This window comes from Chlamydotis macqueenii, chromosome 16, assembly GCF_036417535.1.
Source record: "Chlamydotis macqueenii isolate bChlMac1 chromosome 16, bChlMac1.mat, whole genome shotgun sequence".
Lineage (NCBI taxonomy): Eukaryota > Metazoa > Chordata > Aves > Otidiformes > Otididae > Chlamydotis > Chlamydotis macqueenii.
Window position 1 is genome coordinate 6771114 of NC_141571.1, and position 18976 is coordinate 6790089.

The following is an 18976-nucleotide window of genomic DNA, read 5'->3' on the forward strand; positions in this document are numbered from 1 at the left end:
GCCTGCCTGAGCAAATGTGTCTCAACATGCCCTTACTGAAGGCATTTGGATATTTAAACCTGAAGGAGGATGAGTTCACCCAGGTCACAAAAGCTATTCTTTATAAACAAAAAGCTAAACTCAGTTTGCTGGTGTTCTGTAATGTGTTGCACGGAGAAATCAAGGCCGCTGAAAGAAAGCAAAACATACCAAAAGTGAACATCCACAGGAGGGACTGAAATTAATAACTGAAAATTCAGAGAGAGTTCTCCTATTCTAGAATTTAAGTATATTAACACCTACCGTACCAACCGTATACCGACAGTGTGATTTCTTTAGATATTGTGATAAGCCGAGCCTTAAATAGGAAAAACTTCAAGTCTCATTTCCACGACAACTATTATACAACTGAAATTGCAGTATCACAGAGGGTTGCTGCCACTCAGTGCGTGCCCTGCCTGTTTACAAAAACGCTGCAGAGCATAACCAAAATATCAGTATCACAGCAGATACTGTGCTCTCCAATCCCCCCCCCCCGCTCCCGGCCCCCACCTTTCGGCCTGCTCAGGCTGTCTGTTACACAAAAATCTGACTTCCGTATTAGCCGGCTGCAGCTGCAGTTTCCTGTCTATTAACCCTGTAGGAGTTGGTACTTTTTAAGACACAAATACAGGCCCTAAAAAGAGGTAAATTTCTCTACGTGGTAAGTTATCCATCTGTTTTCACAAAAACACTAATATAGCTTTTCAGATGTTTTTGCTTTACCTTTTATCTTGTACTAAAATTCTGCAAATGAAACAAAATGACAAAACGGCATGTAAGCAATCAGTTTGATCTTGGGCCAATTCCTAAGCATTTGATTAAAAAATGTGATTAAATTTTCTTCCCTAATGCAGTGAAAGTGGGAGGATTTATCACTATGCCAGGAAGGAAGAAAGTCTTAATTTCACGTGAAGATTTTAAAGATCAAATCTTTAGACAGGCCTCAACAAGCCTTTACATTTTTGTTCAAAATTTTGCATCTGTATTAGGTAGCACGGCATTATCATTCTATAGCCATCAACACATTACTATGGAAACAGCAGATGAAAAGGTGATTCTGAAGCATATTGCATACTATCAAAGGTTTATTTATTAAAAAAAAAAAAAATCCCCCAAACAAATGGAGTTGTAGAGGGAGAGGTTTAATAGTGAAACAATAATTATTAAATAATGAGCTAAAATAACAAAAGCAAAGTAAACATTGTTCCAATGCAGCATGCAAAATCTAGGACTGTGCCAAACCGATTATCGAAAACCCTCTCCCATAAATCAAGGCCAGTTGCAAACAGAATATGCACTTTGCTGTACATTTACTCAAGTGCTAGTGATCTCAGAAGCAACCACCACAAATAAAACTAATGCCCTCCCTTAGCTCCAGCCAGCACCTTTCATGATACAACTACTTTACCACACAAACCTCTGTTTGACAGCCATCATGACTCATAACTATGCAACTCAGTAAAATTAATAAATCTGCTCTGCATTGTCCCATACTGCATTCAGATTATTTCTTGAGATATCATTGTCACAGGAAAACTGCCAAACCATCCTATCGCTGTGCTTACATTTTTTGTATTCTTGCGTTTTAGGCTGTAACAGCAGATTAACAGCCCAGAGTAAAAATTCTCATCTCATAAGTAATTCTGGAGTCCCTGCTGGAAGCGTTTTCCCTTTTTAGCTTTGCCAACGTTTTTCAGGGCAGGGAGCAGGAAGGCTCATGGATTACACTGGCAGTTTGTTCTGTTTTAGGAATGTAGCAGAAACTAGAGAGAGCGCTGCTATAAAGGGAATCATACAGCACACTACAGCAGCAAGAACACACTGCAAATGCATGACATTCAAGTGCATACTGGCATCAGTTTTAACAGTTTGAACCATTCAAGCTACGTTTCTTTTTAATTGCATTCCTAAAGGCCTATGCCATATATCACCCACAACATAAAACACAAACATCTTATTTTTTATTCCTCCACGCGGTAAATTTATGCTCATTGATTGACTGCTCTACTCTAATATTATTCTATTAAAAAAAAAAAACCAACACACAACCACCTCATCTCTATGAAGTACAGCAAGGGAGCAAAACTAAATACATTGAATTTGTCAATGCTTTGTGCTAACTGAGACTGGACTCTGGGAATGCAGTAATGCTGATGGTGACTGGGAACACTGCCAAACTGACACAGTCGGACCTATCAGAGAGAATCAGCATGCAGCAGACAGATAGGAACAGAAGCAGCCTCAGAAAAGGCCTAAGGTCCTATCCTCTTGATTCAAGGAAATGGTGGCCCGAACACAAAAGAAAAATTTACAAACCTTCAATCATTAGCAAAAACAAAACTCTAAAAGCATATTAGAGAGAATATAGTATTTGTATTCAGCCACTGGACTACTCTGCTAAAACAGACAAAAGAATTCTGTCAGCGATCTGAAAGGGAAAGCTTGAAATATCTTTCTCTCTATTTTTTTGTCCATACACAGATTTTACAACAGGAAGTACAAGTCTGGTATAACAACACACAGGTACATCTGGAAAATTCAGATTTTGTCTGTTAAGTCACAATGACCGCATGTCCTACTGAAGCTTGTCCCATTCTTTTACGTAGGAGTGGTGATTTTTCTGGAGGGGGAAGGGAAAGAAAGGTAAAGAAAACAAAGAAGAGAGACAGGGGAAGCTAAAAGCTTTGTTAAAGCAGAAGAGAGGGCGGAGAGATTAGATTAGCTAGTATTTGTCCTTTTCAATGCTTTGGAGATGTTAAGGGAAATCAGGGTTGTGAGGCAGGAAAAAAAAGGCTAAAGAGAAACCAAAGGAAAGATGGAAAGCAGGAATTCAGTTAAAAGGAAATTAAAATACAACAGTGTTAGAAGTGCTTTGCAAAGAGCTCTGCCCACTGTGCATAATCTCCAGAAAGTGTACACATCAAGCATGACAGTGTTGTAAGGGACTATACTACTTAATGTATACTGAAAGCCTCAAAATTAAACAAATACCAGTAAGGAAGAGATTTATCTGTATGACAGAAACTGGAGTTTTGAAATGTACTCCTATAGGGGGTTAATCATCACTCAGAGAGGGAACAATAGGTGATGGACAAAAGATGGAACTTTAAAAATAACATTTCGAACAAATACACAACAGGAAAGAGGGAATGTCATATTTTCCAAGGATGATGAAGACAAAAAAAAAAAAAAAACAAAAGAACAAAAAAAAAAAATACAGGGGAAAGAAGTTCCATTAAGGGCTTGTAGCTTGGTCCTGGATTTCCAAGTCATTGACTGACAACCCTACTTTCTAGAATAAAAACACGAAACACTAATTCAGTGTCTTTCCTTTTCAGAGTTTTTTTCCACCTTTTCACCCTTATTGTGAATCTGTCAAAGTATCAGTAACTGCTTGAAGACTAGAAGATAAGACTGCTATCTAATACAGAATCCAACAATAAATGTCTATAAAGGCAGTTTCGAGATTTTTAAAAGTAGGTTGGATGCTAAAAACAGTGACATGTCTAAGAAGGCTGGTAATTTTGTAAATTACTGGAGAATGCGTTTATGCCCAGCAGGCAGCTGATTTGCCCATAAGCCTAAAAGGCTTTGTGGCCAGACGAATGCATGCATTTGTCCTTCTGAACAATATATTCGAATACTTTTGGTTTACATTACTTCTTCTGGATCACAATGTCACTCATTATCTGCAGATTAAAAAGCTGATTTTGTTTGTAATATACACTGATTATCTGGTGCCTTGGCAAAGTTTCTCCTGACAGCCATTTTTAGCATGCTGTGCAACTGCCTCATGTACATTTCCTTCTAAAGGAAATTTCCATTAATGTTCAATCATCTGCCAAAAATACCTGAAAAAAAAAGCACCCTTCAGCCCTTTCCTTTAGCAGCTGCAGCTTTTTAGAAGAGGTGCTACAGTCTATGTTATCTTAAGGCATAAGCCCATATATTTCATCCCTTTCTCCCCCAGTTTGAACCAGTCTCTCCAAGATTTAACAGTTAGGAGCTGCACTGTTGGATATATTGTATAAAACAGGATTTTCATTATTATATATTTAAATTATATGCTCTATATTAAAAGCCTAACAGATATAATTTATTTAGTATTTCATATGCAGCCAAATACATTTTCAGTTGGCCAGAAAGCAGCTGTGAGACACATGCAGATACACTGCATGTCAGACCTAAAGCATATCCACCACGCAGTTGAACTACACCTGTGTAGCCAGTGGATTTATTATCCTGCCTACTCTGTGATAACACGCTAATGAGTCCAACTCACAGCACATGCAAGGTCTGCGGCTATGGGAATGTAGATACCCTGCAAGAGAACTAGGTACAAAATCCTGAAAGAAGTCTGTGTTTCACCAAGGGATTCTAATGTCCAAGCGTGAGACATCCTGCACATAGCACTTATTCTGACATCAAGGTTCTCCCCAAGAAAACAAAGTCACTACTTTGGTTAGGGAAGAATCATTTAGGATCACGTCTGGATGATACTGAACTCCAGTCCTATTACTATGGTTTCTTTTTCTCTTTCGATTTTTTTTTTCATATTCAGGAACCACTTGTTTAACAGTAACGACCTACATGACTTTTTTGTTATTTTTGGGGGCTTGTTTTAATAAAAACTGATTATCTCACAAAAGACTTGGCCAGCTAAAGCTCATACCAAATAGGTAAACTGATGAAATTACAAACATACTGTTATTAAGTGATTTTTCCTCTCTCCTAGGCTTATACCATTGCAGATTTATACTGTATCACTCTCACTTTTAACCTCTTTCCTGCCCCTCCTTACTCTAAATCTGCAGTTTGGCTTCAGCTTTAAGGCTCTGCACACTCACACTTTTCTCCTCCCTATCTGCTACTCCAATTACTATATTAATCTCATTTTTGTGGTTTCTGTCTCACCAGCAAAAAGTCTTCCTTTCTTTTTCCACCACAAATGTGCAGTAAAATCACTTTCACAAACACTTAACCCATAGTTTCACCAATTTTTTTTTTTTTTTAAATCAGACATACTAGCTTAAGTGTCTCCCCATTCCTTCCAGCCACAGCAGTCAGCTCAGTCACACTTCTGCCTGTTTGGTTACACTGAGAAAAGGATCAGTGAATAAAATATTTACTGTGTCAGCTTAAACCCAGGAAAGGCATCAATTCACAACCATTCACAATACTGCTGCAATAACAATTGTAGTGGCATGACTGAGAAAGCAGGAGTGAGCAACTCGAGGTAATTTAAACAGTCACTACCAATAAAAGAATTCTTCATGAAACTACAGGATCAAGCAGTGCATCCATATTTTCACTGGATTTGTGTTATTAACTATGGTTTTTTTCATGCCCAAACTACAGTGTAGATTTGTCATTATCTCTCCAACCTTATAAAAGGGCAGGAAGAAAGCAAGCCTTTGAAATATAATCACGCCTCTGAAAAGAAGCTACACATTTTCCAGCTGTGGCTTTGTCTTCTGAAGCCAGGTGAAAGACTTGCCCATAATTATCACATATTTCACTCACATTATCTGACATCTACATAAACTGTTGAATTCATTTTAGCACCTTTGCACATTATTATTTTTCATGCACTGTTGGACTTACAGACGATGTTTACTAAGACTTCCTTACCAGGTGACAGAAACAAAGAGGCTCCTGAGCTAATGCCACTGTAAAGTTGCTTCCAAAAGGGAGGCTTACTGTAAAGAAATCTATAGCCACATCAAAAAACTTCGGAAAAGGCAGAAGTCATCTTGCTGTATTTATTCTACTTGCCAAGAACATAATAAAATTCAAGTATGTGTTAATTAGGTACACAAATAAGTCTTAACTATGTGACTAGTCTGCAAGCTTTTTTATTAAATGAACTTCAATACTGTTTTTTAAAGCCACAATATCCTTATATGACATTAGAGTGGACGGAAGTCAGAGTTTAGGGGTTTCAAAAGTGCAGTTCTATGCCACATTTCAACTACATAAGGAGCAACAGAACAAAAGTACAATACAAAAAAATATTTCTGTGTTGAAGATACTATCGGTCTAAAAAGAACTCAGGCACAAATGTCACTTTACCCTTTTATAAAGCATCTTTCTGACTTCTTCTATATCTTCTTTAATCCTGTCTTTTAAAGAAATGTTGGAATATAACAGTCCAGGCACTACAATGTGTACTGAAAACAAGTTACTCTTGTATGCGATGTTACTCTGCATTTCAGAGTGCCACTGGTAATTCAGGAAATACCAAGGTATTTTGCAGAGGAGGAAAAAGAATTCAGCAAATGTTTCTTAAGCAACTCTATACCACATTCATTCACAGGCAGATGATAAAATTAGTACTGCCACCCTTGTTTCACTATCTTTCTCTCAATCTTTCAGCAGTATTTCTCTTAAAATCACTCAGATTCCAGTCCTGCAATTTGCACATTTTTAATCTCTTCTAAGCATTCAGATAACTACTTGTTCTTTCAAGGGATGTGAGAATATTTTGGGAAAGCAACCAATCCTGGATGCTAACAGTGTGCAAACATTTTAACACAGCAGATGTGGCACTCTAGGACATGGTTTAGTAGGCACGGTGGCGTTAGGTTGACAGTTGGACTTGACGATATTGGAGGTCTCCTCAAACCTTCAGATTCCATGAAGATGATGATTCATGGGAAAAAAAAAATATATTTACTAGTTGTTATAATTCTGATTTACAGGGCATTTTTATTCATCTTTATATGATGGCAGAAAAATACTTAAAATATAAAAGGAAAAACTATACCAAGAATTCTAACTTTAGGATGCAAATCAAAATTATTTTCATGACCTAATTAAAGCCTGACAAAAGAGATGCTTGCAACACACCCCACCAAAATAATCTAAAGTGGATACAGATTATCAACTCCTTGACCACTATTGTTAGCTCATGCTTGGAAGCCTGATGTAGAGATAAATATTCATTCCTAAGAATATGCTTTCTAAAGTGCAAATTTATCAAACCAGATACTATCTGTACATATATTTTGGGTCCAGCTCCCAAATAAGGCCTCAGTATTTAATTAAACAAGATGGTTAAGTTTTATATAAGACTTTATTGCCACTTAAAGCGGTACCATTATTACCAATCCCATTCCCAGCCACATATTCCCACTGCTTCAATTGCACAGGGTTTATTATTTGTTGAACCTTGCAGTGAGCCAGTTCAGTTTGCTCAATTAGTAGAAAACCAGATGCAATGGTGGGGTTAGACTCTGCAGCCAAAAAGACCGGAGGGAGGGAGATTACCCCTTTCAACAGCTAGGGGCCGTTAGATCAGTTCAAATTGTCAGTACTCCTGCTTTCCCCAAAGCCCCTGCTACAAAAAAAAAAAAAAAAATTACATACAAATATTGGCCAATTCTCTGGAATTTCTGTGTTTTGACTTCTCAGTGCTCCTCACTCATCTACAGTGTTTTGTGTAAGACTGGTTCTTTGCACTCCTGTGAGCAAAATGGACATTTCAGCACTCAGTTTGGTTTTTTTTGGTGGTGCTTTTTTTTTTTCTCCTTTGTGAGTCTGTATTAAAATCAAAACAAAACCACAAAACAAAACCCACAGTATATTTGCAGCCAACAGTTGAGTACATTTATATGTGTATGCATTTGTTTAGGAAAACTTAGATCTTGATGGATGGATAGCACAGAACACAACTCTCATTTCAGATTGCACCCAAAAATATTGATATTGACATTTCTCCTGACAGTCCAGAAAAGAACAAAGGAACTATGACAAACAAATACTATGGCCTCCTTTTAAGAACTGGGCAGTATGCCTGTATAAGGCAGGGCTATCAGTGGAAAAGTTGAAATGCAGCCGTCTGTATAATTTTAAATATAAAAAAAAAAACTGGTCCTATGTAACTCATGTATAACAATCAAAAATTCTCTTTAACATTACTTCTATTTGCAAAGATTTGTAAAGCAAATGCTGTACTAGGCAATTTCTAAATAGGAATTACTTTGAAAGGTACAGTTGACATTCCTACTTGATCTTAGGATTTTTTTTTTAAATTAAAAAAGTAATCTACATACATTTTTACATTATACTGTTATTTGTGTTAAAATGTGATGAAAATTTACATAATTGTCCAACACTTAAATATTTCTATTTTGTATAGTTCTTATAAGCACTTGAAAACAATGTAAATTATTTACAGGAAAAACAGGTTCTAGTGTGGAAGAACTAGGCTTGTCCAGTAACAAATTTCAAACCTGCAGCTGTTCCATATTTGTTGTCCAAGGATAGTTTCTGAGATTGGAGACCTAGGCTAAACAATCTGTAGCTTTGTATATAGTGTATCTGAACTGTTCTTCACCTACTTTTGCATGTAATCGATTGAAATTGGATCCTGATTTGGATGTTTCTATGGGATAGATATTTTCAAATAAACTTATTTATACATAAATAATAAGGACACTTTCCCCAGACATTTAGTAAAGAATTAAAAAACTATCTATTTCTACTCACTCAGATACGTTCCAATAAAATAGCCCTATTACATCAAATGACCAAAAGTCGTATTCCTTGTTTTTTGTGTGGAAAGGAATGGTTATAATGTCACAGATCTGGTGGGTTTTTCCCTACATGTTTCGCTAACTTTGGTAGAAGTGTAGCATCCCCTAGCGTTCATTTATTGGTTATCAACTGGAAGAAAAATCCAGACAATCACTCATATCTAGAAAATGCTATTCAGAAGAGTTTTTGCCGCAGGATTTAACATTCATTTTCAGACAGAGATTTCAGCAGAGAGACTTCACCGATCTGCCTGATAACCATTAAAAAAAAAAAAAAATCTGAGGGTGAAGTTTTCCTCAAAGGAAGCAGATACCTCTCTACTATAGTAGCACGAAGAGAAACAATCAAAGAGCCTGTTTAAACACAGGTACTAGTTAGAGTCAATACCAGTATCCTATACTGACCTGCACAGCTCTTGTATCAGCAGTCACCATTCTGGGCCTCCAGAAAAACCCTAGCCAGCAGTGTTCAGTGCTGTCTTAGTGAGGTAACCATGGAACAATCTGTCCTGCACTTTGATGGAAAAGAAGAGCTCGCATATCTCTCACTATACAAGGGCATAATCTTCCTCTAGCTGCATCAAATGCCTCGTGTAGATTTAATTCTAGGAAGACAAGCAAGTGCAAAACATTTGAAATCACTGCTAAGTCTCAGTCCAGACATGTTTTTGCCATATAAGTTACAGGTAAATATCTAGTACCACATAACCAAATATTAGTACATGCAGATCAAAAGACAAAGGCTAGAAGCAAACCGCTTCTTGTATGGTGCAGCAGCCGACGGAAAATACTAATGCAATTGGGAGTCCTCTCCTAGAATGCATAAGGCAACCACCACCAGGGGACACTCACATAACCCCAAGAAACATTCAGAAAAGCTCAACACAGCCATGACAACACTTTCTGGAAAAAAGAAAGGCATCACAAAGTATGACAGATTTCTTCAAAGTTCTGTCAACATTAGATTGTCACTTAGCAATAATTTCTTCTTTTATGATCCCAAGCATGCACCTTACATTATTCCAGTCCCTAAAATGCTACCGGCTACACCTTTCACTATTTTGTACAGGCACGTGATCAGGAAACATTTCTTCCCAACATTAATACCTCACTGGCTGCTTGACAGAGTAAGCAATTAAGCTGGGAGAAGCTAATTTGAAGATAAATTTTGTGGGAAAAACTAAAGCAACAGAACATAAATAAGGTTAAGTTTACACTGTTCAGTCTTGCTGATATTGTTAGTGGCAAAAATCTAGTTTTGGACAGAAAAGTGAAGAAATAGATCCTTTGGTATTTTTTCCAGGTTTGTTTTTCTGGGTTTAGGTTATACAAGTTTTATTTATAAGACCAGTAATTCTCTACAGTTTCTACTTACTAATTGTCAACTTTTCTTTAATGCTTAATTGGTGTAACCATTGCGCAGAAGAAAGATGATGCTATTATTTATGGAGAATAAGAACAGATGCTGATATAGAATATAGTATCGGTCAACAGCTGTGATGGTATATTCCCTCTTACAGGATAAAAGCTAACAAGGGGTGGGGGAAGAAAAAAAAAGTTCTTGAAAGAAGGCTATTAGGGTTTCTGTGCATCTGGCACTTAACTCTTATTACCTGTGCTGCCCAGGCTTGATAGGCAAATTGCATGTGTGTGATTTCAGCCTCATAGTTTGCAATAGTCTCATATAAACTTTCAATTTGCAATATGAACACTAGCAAATAATTATGATAAATCCAGGACTAAAAAAAAAAAAATTATCTTCCCTTCTAAAGTTCATGTTTTATTCCACTTTTAGACGTGATAAAGGTCAACAATGGATTAAATTTTCTGTTTGTTTATTTTATCCCATTTTAGGAGACTTGCTACTAGGTGATTCCACATCTAAGCAATACCAGTGTAATACGTAGACATACTCCTACAGAGACACTAGCTCAGCAAATTTTCAAGAAAGCATAATATATATTTATAAATATTGACTTACGTAGAACAATTCTTAGAATGCTAAAAAAATTAAGGAAGTTTATCCAGCCAGTTAAAAGATCAAGAAACACTAGATTTATAAAAAATAGGTTTATTTTCAGTTTCAATTATTTCTAGTCATTATTTTTTCCTTCACAGACTACTTAACATACTAATATATGAATGAAACATTAGTCTTTGCACTGCAGGGTCATCTTTTTAAATGTCATTTCAACAACTTATTACATAAAACCCTAGGGTGAAATCCAGGCCCTATTATCTTCAGTGAGTCCAGAGTTTCACCCAGGACATTAATTTCCACGCATTTCAAAAACAAATGATAGTCTTTCAAGGACAATAAAATATTTTCCAGGTAAATTAAAAATTATTAATGTATCTAAGCCCTTCTTGTGTCTATTGAGTAAGTTGTCAACTTAACAGAAATGTTAAGATTCAGTTAACAGAAATGTTAAGTTGACAGAAATATTGAAGGGAACTGAACGAGTTTTTCCAACTGCAATCTTATATTTTATTTTTCATTAGTCTGTTTTCTTGTATTACTGTTACTACTTCGAAACCATCAATACTTTGGTTTTCAATGCAAAACACTTTATAAAAAACATTACTCTGCCCATTTACTAAATGGTAAAAACATAGAAGGAAGAACAAATTACTTCTCCCCCTGTAAATGACAAGGTAAATTCAGTGTTACGACCTAAGTGATCATCTTGGAATATAAAAGAAGGGAACACTGAGTTGAATAAAAAAGTGTGCATTCCCTCTTCTTTTTGAGCGTAAACCTCTGAAAGCCTCTGGAAATTGCCCAGTATTTCTTCAGCTGATTTCTGTTTTCATGATTCCTTGGTGAATCATAAGACGCAAGAAAGAGGCCTTAAAAGCCAAGCCTTTTCACTCCTTAGTTAAACTATATGTTACCCTTCAAGCCAAAATAAAAGAGTTAGACAGTACCAGTTACTACAAGTTAACAGGCTTGAGAGGGATCTAGGATTGAACTAGGACTTCAGTTTCAAGGTCCATTCTGTAACAAGTAACATACATAGCTTCTGCATAGAGCTATTAGCACTGGAGCATTCAGGCATGCACTTTGGAGGCATGAAAATAATATTGCACCAAGATGGGAAAAGGACTTGTTTGGAAATAAGGCCAATAGTAGAGGGTTCAGCAGCCTAAATCATTCTAGAAACCCTGTCTATCAGCTCAGCTGTGATTTGTAACAACACAGCTTCACAAAACAGGTTGGACGGTGCTTATTTGTGATACACGCAGATTTTGCTCCCAAAGTGTCAATTTTGGTCTTAATACAAAGTAACACTTCGTTGTTGCTGCTGTTCTGTTAAAAGCCCTGCAGGATTTCAGAACCTTCAGTCTGGCAAAGGAAAACTGAGACGACTGCTAACAAATGGTCATGGCTCATTGTTCTCGTTACAGTAGATTTATAAAGGCCTGGCTGAACACAATTGCTGGCACACCTTTTTTTGTGTTGATCGGATTGCATTGGAGTTTTTCAAAGACCAGACTGGATCAAGTCAGGAGAACCTGGTCTAACCTCATAACTTGACGGTGCTTTGAGTAGAAGGTTGGCCTAGAGACTTCCTGAGGCCCCTTTGAGCCTGAATGTTTCTATGATTTGCAAAATAGTATGTATGTTTGTTTCTCTACTAATGCAGCCTAAAACTTTCTTCACGTTCAGGAACATTGATTTTTTTTTTCTAGCTATGAAGTGAAAGAAAAGTTCTAACCTGTGCTTTCATTCCTATTTATGTTTTGGAGGCACTTTTTAGTTATTCAGAAAGAACGTAAAACAATAAAAAAATACATTTTATCTGAGGGGGAAAACATACAGAGGAAAGAAGTTATTCACAAACAAATACCATTATTTGGATCACTGTGCAATGTCAGTATATCATATTGGTAATTATTCCAGACTCTCAACCAGCCTCTAGTACAGATCTATATATTGCATTTGAAGACATTATGCTTATTCTTTGCTTTTTAGACAGTCAGTTAAAATTTGAGAAAACAAGTATAAAATGCAATTTGTTTTACTACTATATTATTAACCCATCAGGGAGGAAAAGAAAATGGTTATTATGAGGACAGACTCATACTAATGACAATAAATACTTTTACAAAACAAAACACAAAGGTGAACTGTTTTCTGGAAATGTTTTAAAAGGTTTTTTGGCTTAAATTTTCCCTGAAATAGTTTTGTCTGAAATTAGATCTGCCCCAGACATGGCCAAAAATGTAAGAGCCTGAAAACCTAGGACACCTATTTATTATCATTATCCAAGCTGTAGAGAAAGCATGTATTACTCTGACAACATAATATTAAATAGAAATGTTTACATTTTCTAGTTTCTAGAATGTAATTTCTGAGATAACACTTTTTAATATAATAGTTTTAATCAGGTGGTGTACTTGAAAGCTGTTATTTGAACTGCATATCCAGAGATAGAAACTCCATTCCAAAAGGAAAATATACATTACAATAGATACAACATACAAAAGCACAAAGATGTATGTGGAAATAGGTGATTAAAGATTTATATTGTATATATTAGTTGATTAAATTATTAACATTTAAACAAGGTAAGTATAAACATTGTAAAACAATGTAAGTTTAGTGCCAAGACGATATATATGAAAAGCACTAAACATGAAAACTGAGTTTTACAACAAATATAAACCAACATCCAGGTTTGTGGGGTTTTTTAATGTATATTAAAGCAGATTCTATTCAAACAAGAATTTTAAAGTATATGGAGAACCTGCTTACTACATTAAATACCAAATCCTTTCAATTTTTCTATTTTTGTTAAACTATGTGGACTTCCAAAATACCTTCCAGTCCACCAAATAGTAACAGATGCTTCCAGCATAAAGATGAAAAATTTAAGCATTTAGACATCAAAATCATCTTCATGCCACCCTCAATAGTAAGATACCATTTTACAGGATTTATAAATAGCAATTTTTAACTCAAAGCTTTTACTGAATCATCAACGGTATTTTTGTTGTGATCTGATAGCTCATTTCAGCACTACATCTTTTTAACTGTACAGTCAATAGAGTACTAGAAAATAAACCAGAAAATAGTTTTATATTATCACTATAATGTGGCTCTTCTAAATAATCACTCTCTAAACAGTCAGTCTACTTCTAATCTTTCCCTTCTAGAAAACATTTCATGCCATGACAAAAAAAAAAAAAAAAAAATCTACCTTTGGTTTTCTAAATAGTCTTACAAACTAGTTTATAACTTCATCACCTAATAGACAGCCTTCAAAACAAAGAAGTGATACTAGACTGAAATCAGATTTTCAGCCTGAAAGGAGGAACCAGTCTTAGAATAAAACAAAAGGTTTCATAAAACTATAGAGATGTAGGAGCTTGTATTCAACGTATGATCTCTTAAGAATGCACTACTGCTTTAATGTATGCAGCAGTTGTTCCACCTGCTCTGCAAGTAGAATATTTATTTGCTTAATAGATTCCAAATAAAAACTGCAATCAGTCACCACAGAAATTGCACATCATTACATAACAGCCAGTAATTGATTACCAGATGCAGACATTGAACTGAATTTCTACTTTCGTTTTTCACAAAACAGTAAGATAGCTTTTAACTCTTACATGCTACTTAAAATCCAGTATATGTTCCTTTCTTAAGGCTCCACAATTATCATTCAATATTATTACAGCAAAATGACTTCAACTGCTGTTTAACCATAAAAGGTTTTTTGATGTACGGTTCCCATTGAGAATTTTAATTATAGGGCAGAGGCACAAACGCACATTTGCTCCACTTCCCCTGTCCCAATTATATGACCCTGTACGTTCTTAACACAGGTTTATTTTTTTCAGAGATAGTAGAGTTCAAGAAATATGTAGATTGCTCTCAAACCGTAGCACAGAATCTTCAGAATTCACTATTGTACACTGGATGCTACAAATATTATCCCCATTGCACTATTGCACATTTTATGCTACAAATGTTATCCCCTTTTTGCACAGTTCCGTTTTTGTAAAACTGGGAAAGACTTTTATGCAAAGACTAAATCGCGAGTTTTAATTCTTACAAAATAGATGCTTGCTTTGTAGCGGTTTATGAGGAGGAAAGAGAACCAAGAAATACCATACAGAAACATATCAATCATCAATCTAGAATTCTGTCTGCAAAAAATGACTGGACCATATACTATAGAGGAAAGCCTAAAACTATTTATTGGTATGAAAAATCATAGTATGACAGAAAAACTCCTTAGTTCAACTGATAATTCCTTTATTCCCAAACAGGCAATGAGTAATAGGCTCTTGTAATCTTAGTCTCTGTTACTATTTAACTAGAAGTTGTTGAGGAGCAGCATTTTAATTATTTGTTTGTTTTTATATATTTTGTTGTTATTGGATCTTACTATGCTTGTCACTAAATGCCAGTTGTTCAATCTGTTGTGTTTAAGTTATGCTTTTAGGTAAAAAATAAGTTAAAATATCTGATATATGTATCTTGCACTTCATTTTACTTCATATCTGCCATTCTCCTTCTCAAATTAAGGTAGAACCCTTTATGCCCCATAAACTGAAATTCCATTAGCTTTAGGAAGATTCTGCATAGGCAAAACTCTTAGCATAGATAGAGTATTTTACAAACATATACACTGGAAATCTATATCTTTTTGTACTTTGCCTTGTAAAACCTTTATCTTAAGAACAGACAGCCAGCAAAATAGGCTCATACAGCTCAATCCCTCACCCCCAAGAATTCCTGGGCCCAGAACAAATCAAGGAAGATCATCCTCACTTTGGTCGCACACAGATGATACTTCTTTCACTGTTGCCCTATAACTGTAGCTGAAGACTGCAGAGAGCAATCATCTACACATTCTAATCTATAAGTCAAGCAGAACGCAAAGCAAGAACCTCTGGCAGTTCAAAATTGCCTATAGGTTTGCCTGACACTCTGTCATTCCAATGGCTGTTTGCCCTAATGTGACTTTTATAAGGCTTTACTGTACACGTTCTCCTTCTCTTCTGTGCTTCCCTGTTCATCTGTTCCTAAGTAGTTTCTCCTCTCCCATTCCAAAGTCCCAAAATAACACAAAGAATAGATTTTGATGCCGTTGCACAGCTTACTGGGTATCGTTCTTCTCCATAGGGAATCCATGTTGTCTACTTGATCCTAAATTCTGTTAGATACAATCTCTATGCTATTCTGTGTTTACACAATGTCCAATAAAATAATAATAAAGAAAGAATATAAAAATCACAATCAGGGAACGGTCTTCTAACACACAAAAAGAAATCACATAGCCAATTTGAATGTATTTGACTTGTGATTTTTAAACTGGGTTTACTTACCCCATGCCAATGACTGGATGTTTTTCTTCTTTGAATTTACTCAAATTCTGAATTAGCTCATCTTGTTTAACTGAAGCATAAAACAAAGGAGTCATTCTTAGCTACTTCCATGTGGTCAAGCAGATCTCTGGTTGATTTCTACAACTCTGCAAAGGACATCAATTTTATTTTGCTTTCTAGATAGCAGAAGAACAAATAACAAAACTTAACAGTAGACTAAGTATTAAATCCTATGCAGTTGTTTTCAACCTACACAGCTGGTGGAACAGAACTTTCTAAGTTGCTGTTTAATTCCTTGTTTAAATACACAAAATGATAAACCAACAGAAAAGTGGAAATCTTTTCTTAACTGGAGGCTGTGTTATTTTGCCAGAAAAAAAAAAAAAGCAGCTATGAAAAGAAGAATACCTATGTTTTTGAAGTTTGTTTGTTTAAAGGACAGGACCACAAAAATGACTCAGTGGGCTGCATGTGAAATGGGCCACATATAACACAGAAACTGTGGAATCAAAGAGATAAAAAAACCAAACTCTTGGGTCTTTAAACGTGGAACTTAGAGCTTAAATAACACAGACAGAATTATAAACCAGGCAGGAAGGTAGGTGGCTGTCGTGCGGGTTGTCCTTATGTAAAGTCCATCTAGTTATCTCAGTTTATAAACATTAGATAATCTGAATTCTGAAGAGATACATTAGAAAACTAAGTATGAGTAATAGAAGTACTGCTTTAAGAAATAAAGTTCACTCACTTTCCAAAGACAGAGTTCAGCACACTACAAATTCATCAAAAAATTATATCATGCATATAGTAGGTAAAAGGGGAGACTTCACTACCTTTACATGATGCAGTCATCAGCTGCCAGAGGAGGAAAAACAGAACCTGACCACAGGGTTCTAAAGAGTAAAATTGTGGTCTGCGACATCACTTTTTTTTTTTTTTTCCATGCCTCTTACACACAATGTTTTACTGCAAAAATAAATTAAAGCCTTTTGTCAATTGAAATAATCAGTTTAGGCAACGGTGATCTTCTGTTGAGCATACAGCATACGTCTATACCAAAAATTTAAGCTAATATATACAGAAGAGCAGAAGTCACTGGGTATCTCTTGAAGCAAACACCTGAACACTAGTTTAATATCACTATGAATTCTCATATTTGACTGTCTCATTGTATCTCATGGTCTAAATATTCAAGTCACATAGCTAGCAAATCTGCCTCAAGATTAATTTTGCAAGATAGTATAATTACTAGATTAATGATGAATATTAAATTTGACTAATGTATTAAAAATTACATTGCTTTCTAAAGAAAGCATACATCTATATAAGCAAGTAACAAATCATAGAAGTTATCTGCTCCTAAATTGCTTTAGTTTTGTTTCAAAATAAAAACTCAATGGGACTTCTTTGGAACTTAAGCAAGTATAAGAGCTGAAATTTATGCTGAAAGTAAAATTATCTACAAAACTACAAACACAGAAGCTATACAAACATAGAAAAATTCTTAAAGCCCTACACTAGGAATCTTTAAGAAAACCATATTCCCAGCCAATAAAAATCTAAGCTAGCTTGCTCACTCTGATATGGTACAAAAAAAAAAAAAAAAAAAAAAAAAGGTATAAATTGTACCGGATTAGTTTATTCCGGGTTACAAAATGACATTCAATTTTCTGTTTCTTGGTTTCCATTCCTATTCAGCGCTACTTGCCCCCTTCTCTAATGCATTCCAGGAAGAAAGGAAACCGGTTTGAATCACTGTTAGTTCTCAGTCACGATTATTTTTGTAGCTTTAAAAAAGAAGAAAAGAGAAACAGCAATTATGCTAAACAATTATAAAATTACTTCAATTTTATTGTTTCTCTTTCATGAAAAAAAAATCAGCCATGATTTGTAAACAACTTACAAGTATTTTAATTCCTCTCTTCAGCTGAGAAAAAGAATATACATGGCAATTGCTTCCCAAATGAATGTCCCAACAGCACCTGTGCTCTGTAGCAATTCTTAATTTGAAATGTAAAATACTGAATATATTAACCTGAAAGTCAAAATAAGGGTGGGAAAAGGAGTGTGAGTATAGTGAAACTCAACAACTAAGCAGAACATTTAAGAGAAAGCAAATTCAGGCATACAAAAAAAAAACCAAACTTTCAGTGAGCATTAAATATTTAATAATGACCAAGAAGCAACACTACCCTACAGCTGAACTGAATTCTAGGTCCTATTTGGCCCTGGATCCCCCGGGATCCTCTCCTCACTGGCGTCAGCCGAGGCGACACCCAGCACAGCCGGAGAGACACCCACTTGCCAGACGGAACCTAATTTTTATTTCCTCTTCCAATTCTATTCTCTGCAATGCCATGCCACTCTCTGGCCTTCATCCTTTCCTTCATGGACTTTTTTGGGTAGGTTGGTATGGTTTTCCCCCCGAATTCCAGTTTAAGCCAGCAGATAGCCAAATGTCCGCATTTTTAGGACTTGAAAGCACTCTGAATTCATTCTCTCCATTTTAATGGAAAACAAAACAAAACAAGAAAAAACAACAACAACAAAAAAAGGGAGTTTCTCAACAGCTTTTCCGCTTTTGCCTAGTCGTAGGCGAGGAGAGCGCGGCCCAGCCCCAGAGGGAGACAAGGAGCGGCTTCCCGCCACCTGGGCGGGCCGCAATCCCGGGACTCGTAAGGAGAGCGGGCCGACCAAGGCGCCTGGCAGGCTTTAGAGCAGAGCTACCTGGCCGCCTCCGGAGCCGGGCCGAGCGCAGGCTCCACAGAGGCCAAGCGAGACGGAACCAAAGCAACTGCACGCGCTCCACCGAGCCTCTGCCGGCGGGAAACCCCCCAGCCCGCGAACCAACCCCACCCACTGGGGTCCGCAGCCGCCTTCTGAGTAGCTCCCGCCCACCCACACACGGGATTGGTAGGGGCACGTGTCACTCATATCAGACCCCGTCTCCCGCCGCAAGTGCCCCACTGCCCCCGAAACACCGCCTCCTTAGAAACCGCTCTTCCAAGCCCCCTAACGATTAGTTGTCACGACTGCCAATCGTAAGCGCTCTTAAGCTTGATTGGCCGAAACTCGGA